We start from the raw sequence: 16,799 nt of genomic DNA on the forward strand, positions 1-16,799 counted from the left end.
CAAGTGAGTGTTTCTGGTGCACAGGTGACGATATGTAAGTGTAAGTCTTGCTATCTTATCCTATGTTGCCCATTACCATATATCAGCCCAGCACGTTGGAAATAATGCATGCATGTGCTCTAATATTTATTCTCTGCATATAGAAAGGTATTCAGGAGATCTTTTGAATGAATTGTGTGTTTTGTGCCGTGAGTAGGCGAGTTCCATGCATTAGAAAGTAGATTTAATATGATGGAGGGAATACCTTTCCATGGAAAGTAGGCCATCCAACGGATAATCACCCATTTTTGGAGTTCATTATGAAAGTTATTTGATTTTATTTGTTTATTTAATGTAGGACAATGGGCAGTCAGTTTGCTAGATAGCTTAAGTTCATCAGCAGTCCCTGGGCAGGCAAACCCACAAAGGAATTATGGCAGATGTTATAATTCAGCCATGATTTCAACTGTGATTTAAAACTAGAGAGAGTAGAGCATTGTCTGATAGTGCTGGGTATTGTGTTCCCAAAGTGTGCAGCTCTAAAGCAGAAAGCTGACTGGCCAACTAGCCTCTGGTCGACGCTCTTGTTTGACTGATGTAATCTGAGCATAGATAACTCTGTCAGTGGGAAGGAGCATTGTGGGTAATTTTGTGCATTAAAGGGTAATTTCGGTATTTTTCAACCTGGACCCTATTTTCCCATATTTTTGCGTCTAACTGACTAATAGGGACAACAGTTTCTGAAATAAGTCCAGTATTGAGGAAGAGCGCTGTAGACGGCAGCTGCTCTCTGGCGGTAATCATAGACGGTATATGAGAAGTGGACGTAGTCACCGTGACGTCACCCATTGGTTTGTGGGCTGCCATTTTGAAGCCTCGAGTTCAGCATTTTGCCTGACGCCATCTTGGGCTTTTGCAACCAGAAGTGACACGAGAGGGTGGCGCTAAGTACAACTCAACGCTGAATAACACATTTTTAGGCGACCAACTTTCATGAACTGAAAACACCCTGTGAAAGGGTTAAAGTTATAAGACGGAAACGGGGACAACTTTCAGACCGGACAACGTCATGGTAGAGACCTGTCAATCACAAGGTAGCCACACCCTAAAGCATACCCTACTTTATGATCTAATTGACTCTAAATTGGACCATAATTTACTAAATGAACATCATACTGTATTGAAGAAGACTTGAAACAAGCGATTGAGACCATAAACTCATGTTTACAATGTTTACTGAGGTAATAAATCAAGTGAGAAGTAGGCTCATTTTCTCATAGACTTCTATACAATCTGACTTACCTTACCTTACTTTACGTCCACTAAAAGTGCTTGTTTTTGCCATGACAGGCTCTGATTGTTATTACAAGTGTCCGATATTAAGGAAAGAGTCTCGCTCTAGGAGAAGTGTCCTCTGAAATCTGGGAAGGTGAAGTGTTGCCGGAAGACAACGGTGGAATAGTGGAATACAGCCATGGTGGAAACGCGAGTCCCAATCGGGCAGAGTTTGTTGTGTTGGAGTACAGAAAGCATAGCTTAGTGTTTTCTAAAATATTTCCAATGTCATGGCTGAACATTTAGATGATTTCGACAATGTGGATGAGGTCTTTGAATTCGATGGCCGCCCGTATTTATTTTAGCCAGAGTATATATTCAGATTTCACAACGAGACTTCTCCTTGAGCGGGACTTGGACACAATAACAAACAGACCGGATCAAGCGGAAGGTAAGAAAAACATTTTATTTCTCTGTAGGGTCCTTTCTATAATGTTGTCAGACACTTATAATACTAATCTGAGCCTGTCAGTGGCAGAAACAGGCACTTTTAGTGAACGTAATGTTACATTGACGCTGCTCACTTGCCCTCGCAGCTCGTTTCGCGGCTGCCGGTTACAGCGTTATCCCTCAATACTGGACCAATTTCAGAAATTGTAGACACAAAAGCATGGCAAAATATGATCCAGGTTGAAAAATAACAAAGTAGTAGGAGTTTGCAAGGTAGACAAAATCATCAAAGGTCAAAAGGTCGTACTTTGTAATTATATGACAGTGATGATACCTCATAGGCTTTTCGTCCAATATTTTGAAAGTTCTTTTGTGGGCCTAAGAATGTTTTTTTCCTGCTTGGGACCAAGTGCAATATGACAGGTGTGGGAAAATCAGAGCGTGCATGTACAAAAGTTGCTTGACTGTACAAATAATCGTTTCACCTGTTTTTCAAAGATTAGACGTGAGTAGATGTTAGGTGGGAGTTAATTCATACCTGCTCTGTTTTTGATCTAAAAACATTAATTACAAATTTTAAAAAAATCATTGGCATCTGTCAGTGTTTTTTGTTCCTTCAGCTCCAGTTGTGGAGCGCTCCTCGTGCATCTCCATGGGTGTCAACACGAGTTAGTCTCAGAAGTGCTGCAAAACAGTCACCGAGACATTGGCGGGTAGGTCACGCCTGGTCTCGGCGATGAAGGTGGAATTTCATTGTCACACAAACCTGAGTCATTAATGTTTATGGCTACGAGCGATGAAGTGAAACGGAAAGACTGAGTTTTTCTCCTCCTCTCTGGAACAAGGCCAAAAAGTGAATTTAAATGAAGAGGAGCTGTCACATGCCGAAGTATCAAAGCCAGCAAAAATATGTTAGTCATGAATAGATAAGTACCGCTGCTTCACAGTGACCTCTTACTAATGGCCTATTCGTCTGTGATAAACTAAGTTTTCCCTTTATCCCAAATAATACGCTTCTCTAATCAAAAGCCTACAGCACGAGTCGTGGCGTGATTAATTGTTTCTATAGAATAGCGCCTTCGCGTTCTGGATCCTCAGTTCTTTCTGATGAGTCCCATCTCTCAGTTTAATCTTAAATTATTTTCGTATGCATGGCTTGGGGCAGTGCCCACTGCTGCCTGTGATAGCTGTTTATACATGCCTTGCTCCTGAGTAGCTGGTCTCTGTCATCATTGATTAGTAGTGCTATTAATGTTATTGTATATTCACTGAATCGGCTTTTGACTCCAAGAGGAAGAGTCTATTTAATAGTTTCATTAAAGTGCATTCATTCATAAACAGTAATGGGTGGTAATAGCTGTGTTTATTGTGTCTGTCCTTATCCTTGCACATGGAGCCATGATGGCATACCGAGTGATGTGCTGTAGAATAAGTCTGAGTTTAAAGCTAGGGTTGGTAATGTTGTGAAACTAGCAAGAGTAAGCTAGATAAAAAAAAAAAGATGTGTCAGTAGCCAACAATATTATTTGCACCCGGGGCGGAATAATAGCCAATGTGGCTATTTACACCCAGGTGTATATAGCACAACAGAGAAAAGAACCCCGATGTCCGTAATAAACACATTAGATACTGTATGTATGTACTGTATGTATTGTATGTATATTTTTCCTAAACCTAACCAAACTGCGAGTGAAAACTGAAAATAATAATAAAAAAATATATATATATAATAATAATAATAAGTCAACCAATGCCTACCATACACTAGGAGACTTTGAAAAGACTAACAGTCTGACACCCTCTCACATCTAAAGACAATGTGTCTTAAGTCACAGAGTTTTTAGTCACAGACTAATATTTTGCAAAGACTGGGGATCTTGCAGGGTCACTAGTTATGGGACGACAACTAGATTCCTTTTATGTAGTTGGTTTGCGAGTAGAATAGCGAGGAGGTGACACTTTAATATCTTGACTGACGAGTCTGTCCGAACCATGAAGCTGGCCCTGTCCATCCGATTGTGGGGTGGGATGTACATATATGAAGCTCCTGCACACATTTGGAAAAAGGGTTAAATCTCAGACAAGTTGAAAATTCATTCATGTCAAGCAGAACTGTGCAGGGAATAGCAATATGTGTCTGCAGCACTAGAGGTGAATAAGCAGGACTTGCTCTTCCAAATACACAGCCCGAGGTAACATTATAGATTAATCATGTTATGGGAGAATAAGCACAACCTCCATCACAGACTCTGAATTTCAATGAGTGAATTGTTGCCTACCCGCATCATTATATATATTTCTACATTACACCATTCTGAGTGAAATATGTACTGGGTAATAAATATATAAATGATTATATATGTGTAAAAATATACCAGTGGAGAGAAGCTCGGAAACAGTGGACAATGTCGGTCTATCTGTGTCAGCCTGCAGCCAAAAACTTAGACAGCTGCCAGAGCAGACCTTTTGTATGTTTTCCATCCAGGGACATGACCCTGGATTCACTCTAATTCAAGTATGCAACCTTCAAACATGGCTCTGCTCATGTATTGCAGGCTTCTTATAATAAGACGCAAAATCAAGACCTGTTTTAGATGTGATAGTTTATGTTAGTCTCTGGAAAGACCCCCTCTTCATCAGAACCACACCTACCTTTAGAGAGATACTCGTACTTTATATTCATGCCTCACTCTATTCTATTCCCACAAAGAAACAAAACACATGCAATAATAGCCTATGGAATAGATGGACTGGCTGTGTGATCACTTGTGGTTTGAAAAATGCAAAAGACTTTGTTCTAGCTGGATGTATTGTATTGTATGAGCCTGACTGAGGCAAGCAGCTAATGACAAGTGGACAGAAAAAAAAAAAAAAAAACAGCTCTTCTGCTGTTCTGTTTCCTTTTTTCCCTGTTGTCTAACCACGTGCCTCATCATCACGTCGGTCTCCAACTGGGAGTGGATTGTGGATATTCCTATTAAAAATACAAGAAGAAGTGCACATATACCATATGTGGTCAGTGTTTTCTGTTTTTGCTGTCCACAAAAACCCTGATCTGTGAGGTAACCATACAGTAAATGCACACTATGATTAACTATCTGCCTGTCTGCAGAAATACCTCACCATATCAATCAATCACTTAATTTATCCCCAGTGGGGCGATTGGTTATGCAGCAGTGGGATGCATTCTTTGAGCACACATAAAACACAGGGCACATAAATACAACATTAAGACAAAAAAACAGCAGTATCATCAGCAAACATCAAGATGTGATGGTTTTCATACGTGCTGCAGCTGTCATTAGTAGGGCTAAGACGAGTCACCTATCTCCCAATTCGATACCAGCACGATACTTGGGTGCCGATTCAATATATATTGTGATTTTAAAGTATTACGATTCTACAAGTATTTTGATTCGATATTACGATTTATTGCGATTCTTGTTAACTTTTTTAACACTAGACCATGGGGAGAGTTGAATCATACACTTCTAGGGACTTAGTAAAAGTATAAATGTTTGATTTTCAGCATGTATGTAGTCAGAGATGTCAAATATAAGTCAAATATATCAGTAATTGTCAGCAATTATTTATCAAATGTTTTCAAGCAACCCAAAAATCAAAGAATAAAGACATTTCCCTGTTTCTTTATACATTTATAAGGGACATGTTGTGTTTTATACTTCTGGTGAATATAATCCAATCAATCTTATTTCCATATATGTATTTTGTATATACAGTTCCCTTTCTTAACACCTTATTTTGAAAACCGGACGTCACATGTGTACTGTATACTTCTGCTAACTTCGCCAAGTCCATCATCAGTTGTCCCGTGAGCTCAGACTACAACAATAAAAGAGGTAACATCCTTCTATCTCCGCATAGACCATGGATGTATTAAGAGAACTGGATACAGCGTTGGAAGCGGGGCCCCGTTCATTCCTAGGAGAGTTGCTCAGTGGCGCATGATGCCAAAATGGCTCGACTTCTGACTGGAAAAGTACCCAGATCTTCTGACGATCTTCCGCATCATTGGGCCCATGCACAGTAGCGTCCGCTCGGTCACATGGCTCGGTCGCGAGGTCCCAACGTCACACTGTCGGGTCTGTCTGTCTGGGGAGCCAGTGGATGTTACAGACAGCTCTGGAAAAAACGACTATTACTCTCACTATGTGCGTCCTGTACGTGAGGAAGTCTAGAGTCGAGCCAACAATACTGCTGTCCGAGCCAAACTGTCTGGAGACAGACTGTCCGTCTGGACTAGCAGGTGTGGCTGTGTGGAATCAAAGGCTGACGAAAAGTCCACAAACGATAATCTTGCATGATTATTTGAGGACTCAAGGTGCTTGTATATGTAGTTGAGCAGAGTCAGTTTGGCATCCTGTACCCCCCTCTTGATTCTCTATGCAAATTCAGTAGTTCTTTTTTGATCAATTTTTCACATGACTTCATTACTAATGAGGTCAGGGCTATGGGTCTGAAGTCATTCAGAGACTTGGGATGTTTGGTTTTGGAAACAGGATCTATGGTGGATTGTTTCCAACGTTTGGGGACCCTCTGCTGGGAAATTGACATATAGGGCCTAGTTGTTCTGCACAATGCCTTCCTAATTTCCTGTTTGATCTCCTTTTGTACAGACATAAGCTTAGGAAGATTTCCCCATTTAAAAGTCTGCTTCTTCTGTTTAATAACACTTTAAAAGGAGCAGTGTGTAACATTTAGGGGGATCTATTGGCAGAAATGGAATATAATAATAAGTTTTCATTAATGTATAATCACCTGCAAATAAAAATCATTGTGTTTTCGCTACCTTAGAATGAGTTGTTTATATATCTACGGAGCGGGTCCTTACCACAGTAGCCCAAAATGGACAAACCAAACACTAGCTCTAGATAGGGCCATTCACGTTTTCATGTTTTTGTGTCAGCCACCGTAGTTCTCCTACAAGCTTGGCACATAGGAGAGGCTTCAGTTGGTTGCAATCTGCAACCTTACCGCCTGGTCCTACACACTGCACCTTTAAGGGGTCTGCTCACACATGGTTTATTATTGATGTAGATCTTAACTGTCTTTACAGGAATAACAATGTCCTCCCAGTATGGTATCCAGGAACTGACTACGTAATGAGTTCATCAATGTCGCCAGAGGATTCAATGAGCTCCTCCCAGGCTGCGCTGTCCAGACGTACCCCCTCTGAACCAGTGAGCAACTCTGGTGTCTTTGAAGTGAAGCCAATCTGGAAGTGTCTTAAACTTGCATTCTCTCCAATAGCCAGCAGGGGGCGACTCCTCTGGTTGCAAAAATATGTCTGATTGTATAGAAGTCTATGAGAAAATGACCCTACTTCTCACTTGATTTATTACCTCAGTAAACATTGCAAACATGAGTTTATGGTCTCAATCGCTAGTTTCAAGTCTTCTTCAATACAGCATGATGTTCATTTATTAAATTATGGTCCCATTTAGAGTCAAATAGACCATAAAGCAGGGTATGCTTTAGGGCGTGGCTACCTTGTGATTGACAGGTCTGGGAGTTGTCTGTGTTTGCGTCTTACAAATGTAACCCTTTCACAGTGTGTTTTCAGTTCATGAAAGTTAATCATAACATTCTAAATGTCTCATTCAGCATTGAGTTGTACTTAGCTCCACCGTCTCGTCAATTATGGTTGCAAAAACCAAGCTGGCGATGGCCAAAATGCCGAACTCCAGGCTTCAATATGGCAGTCCACAAACCAACTGGTGACATCACGGTGACTACAGACACTTCTACAGTCTGTGCTCTAAACACACGTACGGTAAGATGAAACCAGATACACGCAGCTGCGATCTGTCGAGCCCAGCTGCATATTAACAAACCAGCAGGTCCAAGAATCAGAAAGTTCTAGTTTGTTTAAATAACGGTATTCATGTGGAAAATCTGCCCTTGAATTCATAATGAAATAAGAAGTTATTGTTTGAGTCAGCGCAGCCGCCTTATTATCCAGCATTAGCAGAATCTGCAAAACACTAATTTTGCCTGCAGAGATGTTTACAATTTATACGCCTACCGGCGACTGTTGAGCCATTTGTTTTGGGTGCCCTGAGCAGTGTGATTGAACTCAGTGCCTGTGTCTGCTACATTTTACTCCAGCTGTGCCTGCAAGCCAGTCATTAGTGGATGAGGTTGTTTAAAGGGGAGCCACTTAGCAGAAGCACACTTGGATATCTACCTGCAAAGAGGTACACTAAGCAAATGAGCACAACAACAAAAATCCTTTGAATTTTGATAGTCTTTAAGAGCAGGTCAATCTGATTCATTATTAAATTCAGTATTAGAGGGAAACTAACAGAGGTAACCAGAGAAAACACACACAGTGGCGAGACACAGAGAGGCCTTGTCTGAATTTTAAAAAGCTCTGCTACTTATTGGCAAACATCTATTATTCCAGTTATCCACATTTTGGAGCTCGAGAGCACAGAAAAAAAAATCTCAAAATTATGTTTGCAGACAAACGCTTATGAAAGTTCTCCATTTCTGTGGCCATTATGCAAAATAATCTAAAGACATTGTACAAACAACAGCAGCAGGCTGTAGTCTAGCAGTGGTATATATATATAATATCGCCATTCAAACCCACCATTCAATTTACTGTAGTTAAAGCTGGAGTAGACAGAATGGAGCAAATATGATTAAGTTATTTTTATAAAATGGTCACTTTATCCAGTGGTAATACATGACACAGGTAATTTAAAAAAAATGAATGCATGTGCCTCTGTGTCCTCCGGTGCTCCTAATGGTATTTGTAAGATTTCACAGACCGGAGGAAAACAACCAATCAGAGCCGAGCTGGAGCCTGCCGTCTCTGAGCAGCTGTCAATCACTCGCGAACTTCGATCAAACGGTCAAACTAGGCAGCGCTGATCAAATATGAATCAATATTCTGTTACTGGAATGCCTATTTCTCACCTAAAATGTTTTCAGAAACATCTTGTAGTGTACTGTTTAGCTGTAACATGAGAATGTTTGTGACCTGGCAGCCAAGTTGAGATCTGTTGAGGAAATATGAAGCACCGCCCACCAACCGGAGCAAATTTTATCATTTTACAGCTAAACAGTACACTACAAGATGTTTCTGAAAACATTTTATGCTAGAAATAGGCATTACAGTAACAGAATATTGATTCATATTTGATCAGCGCTGCCTAGTTTGACCGTTTGATCAGAGTTCGCGAGTGATTGACAGCTGCTCAGAATTGGCAGGCTCCAGCTCGGCTCTGATTGGTTGTTGCACTACTGTCTGGATATAGTGAAAAAAAAAAATATTTTTTAAATCATATTTGCTCCAGTTCTACCCACTACAGCTTTAATCTGCCATGCATTGTTTGAAAAAGTACAGCAAAGTCCACTTTTATAGTCCGATTCATCTTTTCATTTCACCACAAAAGGCATTTTTGTTTTGTAGTTTGACTGGAGTTTACGAGTGATTCACAGCTGCGTCTGTTGAATAAACAGCCAATAGGAACGCTCGCTCTCTGAAAAGACCTGTGATTGGCCAAAGTCTTCCATCATGGCTAGATTTTTTAAAGCCTGAAAACAGAGCCATGAGGAGATGCAGAAGTCTAGTTTTCTCTCAGAACACTTGAATTAGAATCTGCTGAAAGGTTATTATGGAATTTGTGCCCAATGATGCCAAAAATATTCTGCCTACTGATACTTTAACTCCACACAGAGTAGTGGTGAGATTTTTGGGTAAAGCTCCGTAGGTGATAGCCGGTGCTTGCAGTCATTATTACTGTGTAGAAAACATAAATTATTACAGAAAACATAAATTATTACGCAGATATTACAGTGTAATAGGAGGGAGAGAAGCCAGAAAAACAGCAACAAGCGCGCTGTTTTTAATCTATTTATAATGAAGTCAAGGTTAGGTTTCAACGCTCTGGAAAGCTGGCCCTGCGTAGGGAGCTAACAAAGAGTCTCTCTCTGCAATTTTCCTCTCTGTTTTCACTGCCTCTCATGTTGGCCCAATCTCTCTCTGTTCCTTTCTTGTCCCCTCACTGCCACCTTCACAGATGTGCTTAAGAGAGAGATCTATCTCTCTCTCTCTCTCATACTGTGCGTAAGAGGTAGAGACGACAAGAGTCTTAGTATTCAGCTCAGTTCCTGGTCTCCTTTTAACTCTATGGGGTTCCTCCCTTCCATTTGGCCCCTAAGGCTACTTTTAAGAAGTAAAAGCCTTAGGCCTTAATGGCAAAATCTAACACAATAAGCGTTACTGATATGAAACCAAATTGGGTTTCCTTGTAGTGCCTCCAAATGTATCCAAATGTATTCCCACTCCACTACTTGTGACGCTCATCCTGATAGTTACCAGAGTTCCTGTGCAGAAACGTTCCCCAGCTGCCAGTTACCACCCTCTGAGATCGACTTCACTGTCGTTCAAAGGCTGTAGCAGGTTTCAGTTTTAGAGCTAGAGTGGAGATATGAAATTAGAAAACCTAAGGAATCAATTGGTATCAACCGTGTCATCCTAGCTTGACAGGAAGGAAGATAAATAACGCTCCAAAAGGGGTCCCTTGACCTCTGACCTCAAGATATGTTATGATAATGGGTTCTATGGGTACCCACGAGTCTCCCCTTTACAGACATGCCCACTTTGTGATAATCACATGCAGTTTGGGGAAAAAAACAATGTAGTTTTTTGCATGCAGTATAAATGTGTTTTTTTCGCCGATTCTAAAAATGATGTGTTTGAATATTTGTGCATACGTGGGTCCCTAAACAGTGTTGGAATTGCATAAATTGGGTATCACTGTAAAGCTGAGACTCTTGTGGATCCAATGAGCCCAGTTGTATTCACGTGTGATGATGTTAGTCCCCGTAGTAGCCATTTCATCCTAGTGAGACCATTTTTTTCCAAACTTGACTGTACTGTCACTCACTGACTCACTGTATAAAATGACCTGTGGTGACCTCTAGAATGACTTTACCCCATGAAACTTTACAGCCACAAACTAGAGACCTAAGACATTCAGAGGATGGATGGCTTTCCTTGGTATACTGACAATAGGGGGGTTTCTGAGCAGTTTCTAGAAGAGAAGTAATCGCCATCCAATCGCCGAAAAATGCAATTCTTGCAGAACGTTTTTGAAACCAAATCACAGCATGGCTTTTCCTATATGGTGTTCCTCAAGGTCTTGGTATCTAATGTGGTATTTTGGAGGGATTATTGATCATTTTTATCAATTTTCGCTTGGTAAAAAATGTAGCACCAAATCTGTGTAACAAATGTTATCAACCCAAAAATTGCAGCAACCTCTTATGAAAAGTAATAGAGCAAGGGAATGGCCATCATATACTTTGTTTTTCTAAGCCCTTACACATTTTTACAATTCATTCATTCATGTTTATTTCTGATTAATGACTAGAACAACTTGACACACAGTGCTGACCTTCATCTCAAATTAATCTTCAGGTTCCCAGCTTTCAGATGATGTACACCACTTCTATGTAACATCTACTGTTGAGCTGCTATCTCCCCCTAAAGACCCCCTGTACCCCCCTAAAAAAGACAAATACGGGTCTATTGTGGGTCTCAGAGGCTTAACATCCTCGTAAATCTGTCATGTCCATACTGAAAATATGCAGGAATATGCCTCATTTCCTTATTTAAAAGCAGATATTATTGAAAAGAAATCTCAGCAGTTATATTACTCGCTTCCATTTGGGTAATTATCCTTCAAATTTGGGGTAAGTGACAGAGTATCCTGGTGGCATCTGATTAATTAGAATGGGATTTAATAGGCCTAGCCAGGCTCTATTGGATTAATTAATTGGCAGATGATATAGTCTAGTGTTGCGTGCTTATTACGTTAACTGTCACACTGCATTTGATGACAATGTGCCAAGCGACCCATTCAGTGACACAAACATGATTGGAGTAGGATATTATCCCGCTGAGGGAGGCCTTAGATCATTCTAAATACACGCTGTCGAGACTTAACAGTAATGACAAAACCATGAATTGTCCGATAAATGTACATTACTGTACATGGTGCATCTGTCATTCAGAATGAAAGGGGCTCCCCTGCAGATAGAACTGACCGTTCATTCAGAGGAGAAAGGTGCAGTACAGTAACACTGCACTCCTTACCTTCATTTGCATAGAGCCATTTTGGCGATGATAGATTTAAACCTTTGAGACCCACCAAGACCTTGAGGAAGACCTTGAGGAACGCCATTGGAAAAGCCATGCTGTGATTTGGTATTTTATAACTGTTGACATTTGGAGATTTCTGCAAGAATTGTATTTTTCGGCAATTGGATGGCAAGCACTTCTGTTCAGGAAACTGCTCAGAAACCCCCTTATTGTCAATCTACCTAGAAAAACCATCCATCCTCTGAATACCCTAGATCTCTAGTTTGTGGTTGTAAAGTTTCATGAGGTTAGGATTATCCTAGAGGTCACCACAGGTCATTTTATACAGTGAGGTCAAATTACAAAAAATGGTCTCACTACAATTAAATGGTTATTACATGGACTAACATCATCACACATGAATACGATTGAGCTCTACAGTGATACCCAAAGCATGCAAATAACTGCATGTTTTTGCCCTAAACTGCATGTGATTATCATAAAGTGGGCATGTCTGTAAAGGGAGAGACTCGTTGGTACCCATAGAACCCATTTTCATTGATATATCTTGAGGTCAGAGGTCAAGAGACCCCTTTGAATTAGCATACAGTGGTTAAGATTTGAATCTGTAACATGTTTATTTTTTATGGTTTTCATCACTTGTTCTTAAACTAAATATCCTTACCGCAACAATACAATAATGTTCATTTTATACATTTTGTTAACACATTTATTTTTAAACAATGTCAACATACATTTTTATAATATTTTTAAGACATTGATGTTAATTTTCATCAAGCTTTTTGCATCATTGTAAATATTAATATAAACACATTTTCTTTCATGATTTTCTTTACACCCTGAAACAATTAAACATTAACCATAGAGGTCAGTCTTCATACACAAAAAAATATAAAATATGTTGTGTTTTATGACAGATATTGCAATTCTAATGTCTAATGTCTTTACCGCAACACCTAAAGCAGAAATTACATTTTTGCTAACATTGCAGATAAATGGCAGCTAACTCTGACTCTTAGCATCAAATATACATTAATTCAACAATAATATTAAGTAATAAATTATTATATTAATTAATATTCATTTTTAAATGTAGTTAAAAATACACAATCACTAAGCTGTATGGTAAGAACACACAATGAATACTCCAGGAGGAAAGGTGACCTTAACATTGTTTTTCTTTATCTTGAGGGTCACCTATGTGGGTGGCCCAACCTGTCATCCATGTGCTCACCTGCCAACTTCTGTTTCCATGGAAACTGGATTTTTTGGGCTTTGAATGAAACTTTTACAATGGTACTTTGTCAGTGTCGCGGTAAGGACTCAGAAGATTGGGACAGGCGCATTTAGATGAAAAAATCATATAAATAATTTGCAAACCAAAAATTGTTTAACACGGTGTAAAGTAATATGCATTTAAAACAATTCAATTTGAAATACTGTCATATTATAATCGAATAAGCTCATTTTACATTTCTCAAAATTGAGACCACAGTTGTGGGACATGAAGAAAAGTGGTGTTTAGACCCATAAAATGCTTCATAAATTTTATTAAATCACATTTTTTAGTAATTCTGTTTTATGTCAAGGTGGGTAATAACACTGTGTATATATCTATCAAGCATTGCACTGCAATTTTAACATAAATCCACAATTTCATTGCTAGGACTTGCAGAAACACCCGTATATATACTGTATATGTAGCAGCGTCATCACACAGGTCACGTGGGAAAGTTTTCAGAGAGGCTTGGGAAAAAAGCATTCTGATGCTAAAACATAGGTACTTTGACCATGATGATATAATGATATAAAAACCTAAAAAAAAAATTAAAAAAGTAAAATAACAGACCTGTCCATCTTTTTAAGTGCTTCTTACAGTATGTGATAAATGATCTGCTTGTGGATCAAAAATGGTATATATATATATATATATATATATATATATATATACACACACAATAATAGGGCTGTCAAAGTTTACGCGATAACACACCACTAATTTCTTAACGCAGCTTGCGATTTTTAGGTCATAGCAGGCTCAGTTTTAAAGCTAGAGTGAAAATACTGGCATCATAATATGAAACTAGAAAATCTAAGGAATCCAACCATTGGTACCAATGCTACATTTTGCTGAGGAAAAACTGGCATGGTCATTTTCTAAGGGGTCCCTTGACCTCTGACCTCAAGATATGTGAATGAAAATGGGTTCTATGGGTACCCACGAGTCTCCCCTTTACAGACATGCCCACTTTATGATAATCACATGTAGTTTGGGGCAAGTCATAGTCAAGTCAGCACACTGACACACTGACAGCTGTTGTTGCCTGTTGGGCTGCAGTTTGCCATGTTATGTTTTGAGCATATTTGTTATGCTAAATGCAGTACCTGTGAGGGTTTCTGGACAATATTTGTCATTGTTTTGTGTTGTTAATTGATTTCCAATAATCAATATAAACATACATTTGCATAAAGCAGCATATTTGCCAACTCCCATGTTGAAAAGAGTATTAAATACTTGACAAATCTCCCATTAAGGTACATTTTGAACAGATAAAGAAATGTGTGATTATTTTGCGATTAACTATGGACATTATGGATGCGATTCAATATTTTAATCGATTGACAGCCCACACTATCTATCCATCTATTTCTATATCTATCTATATATATACTATTGACTATATTGGCCGTAACATTAATTGTATCTGTTTACCCTTTTTGTTATGAGACACCTTTCTATAAAGACACTGGTCTGTATGCAGGGCAGCAGAGATGTGGACATGAATGTGAGTGTGTTGCTGTTAATAAAACAGATTTAAACATTGTGTGTGTGACCACGGGTGTCTTGTGTTTTTGGCCTGCCCCAGGCTCTTTGTGGGAAGATATTCTATTTTGTCTATGTCTGCTTTAGCTGCAGGCAACTTGCCTCTTGCTGACAGATGATAACAGCATTTATTCACAATGACCGCGACAGGGAAATTGCATGTGTATAGTTACGGAAAGTGTTTGTGCAGGCTTGTGCATTTTTCATTCATGCTTTTGCCCGGGGGAATATTTGATTCCAAAAGGCTTCTGTGTCATTGATTAAATTTGTCTAAAGCGTGGTTTAACTGAAATGCTGTGACAACTGTTTGATCACCATTCTGAATAAATACTTTGGTGAGATGTGAGCGTTTAGTTTAAGCCACACGGTGACACATAATCAATAGCATGAATGAGTTCTCAATGTGCTTTAAAATGGCCAAAATAGCCTCAGCCTAACCGTAAGGCTCCGGAAGAGAACTGAATAAAAATATGTTTATTCTTAATATTTCAATGATACTTGGACACTGTAATCATTAGTCTATAGATTAAAATGCATATAAATGTAAATATACCATGTCAAAAAGCAGTATTCTGTAAATATTATTTAAGTATGAAAGCTATTACAAGTACACTTTTTGTGTTTCATTTTAAGTATATTTAACATGTACTTTTAAAAAGTTTACTTCAAAATAGATGTCATTAAGTTCAACTTCAATCCACTAAAAATAAATATAGTAATTCTGCAATACTTATAGTGGTATATAAGTGTATTGTACATTGTAATTTTAAAAAGAGTAATTTTAAAAAGCATACTAAATTACAAATACGTATAGCATTGTAGGGTACTTATGAAAAGCACACTATTTTAAAGTAATTTGTATTACAATATTTGTATGTTTTATTAAAGTGTACTATAATTTCACTTCATTAAACATGTATTTAAGTATGCTTACAAAAAGTGCACTTTATTGTAAGTTTATTTTAAGCTGTATTTCAGTGTACTTTGAAAAAGCAAACTAAATTGCAAATCTTTATAGTGGTAATATACACTCACCGGCCACTTTATTAGGTACAAGGTGTACCTAATAAAGTGGCCGGTGCTAGTACCGGGTGGTCTTCTGCTGCTGTAGCCCATCTTCTTCAAGGTTGGACGTGTTGTGTTCAGAGATGGTATTCTGCATACCATGGTTGTAACAAGTGGTTATTTGAGTTACTGTTGCCTTTCTATCATCTCCAACCACTCTGCCCATTCTCCTCTGACCTCTGACATCAACAAGGCATTTTCGTCCACACAACCGCCGCTCACTGGATATTTTCTCTTTTTCGGACCATTCTCTGTAAACCCTAGAGATGGTTGTGCGTGACAATCCCAGTAGATCAGCAGTTTTTTAAACACTCAGACCAGCCCGTCTGGCACAAACAACCATGCCACGTTCAAAGTCACGTAAATCCCCTTTCTTCCCCATTCTGATGCTCGGTTTGAACTTCAGCAAGTCGTCTTCACCATGTGTAGATGATGTAATGCATTGAGTTACTGCCATGTGATTGGCTGATTAGCTATTTGTGTTAACAAGCAATTGAACAGGTGTGCCTAACAAAGTGGCCGGTGAGTGTATATATATATATATTTATATTGGTAAATTAATGTAAATTAATTTTGCTACATGTGTATTGTAGTCAACTTAAATGTATGTTTTTTAGTTGTACTTTAGTTAACTTAAAATACAATCTCAAATACGTGTGTGTACTGTTTCAGTATACATATAATAAGTGTAATTTAATTTCATGTTTGGATATCATATTATTAGAACACTTCTAGAATGTTAACTTAAATGAAACGTTTTAGCCGTTTTGTAGCCATTGGGATAAGTGAATTCACAAGTAGCTGAAAATGCAGAACACGTAATAACGCACTGTGTCAAATATAATGAGGAAAGGGTTACATTTGCAACAAAGGGTTACGCCGGACGAGGATGAGAGTTGGAAGGGATGAAGAATAAACAAAATATCTTGATCTAGGATTTGTGTGCAAAATTTATCAGCGAGCAGAGTTATTTCATTATTTAGTGGTTTGAAGTAAGCAGTGTGTATGTGCGGATGTTGCTAAGCAGCAAGAGAAATGGTTCATAGGGTCTAACACCTTGAAGAGTTT

This window comes from Sebastes umbrosus, chromosome 10 (genome assembly GCF_015220745.1).
Source record: "Sebastes umbrosus isolate fSebUmb1 chromosome 10, fSebUmb1.pri, whole genome shotgun sequence".
Classification (NCBI taxonomy): Eukaryota; Metazoa; Chordata; class Actinopteri; order Perciformes; family Sebastidae; genus Sebastes; species Sebastes umbrosus.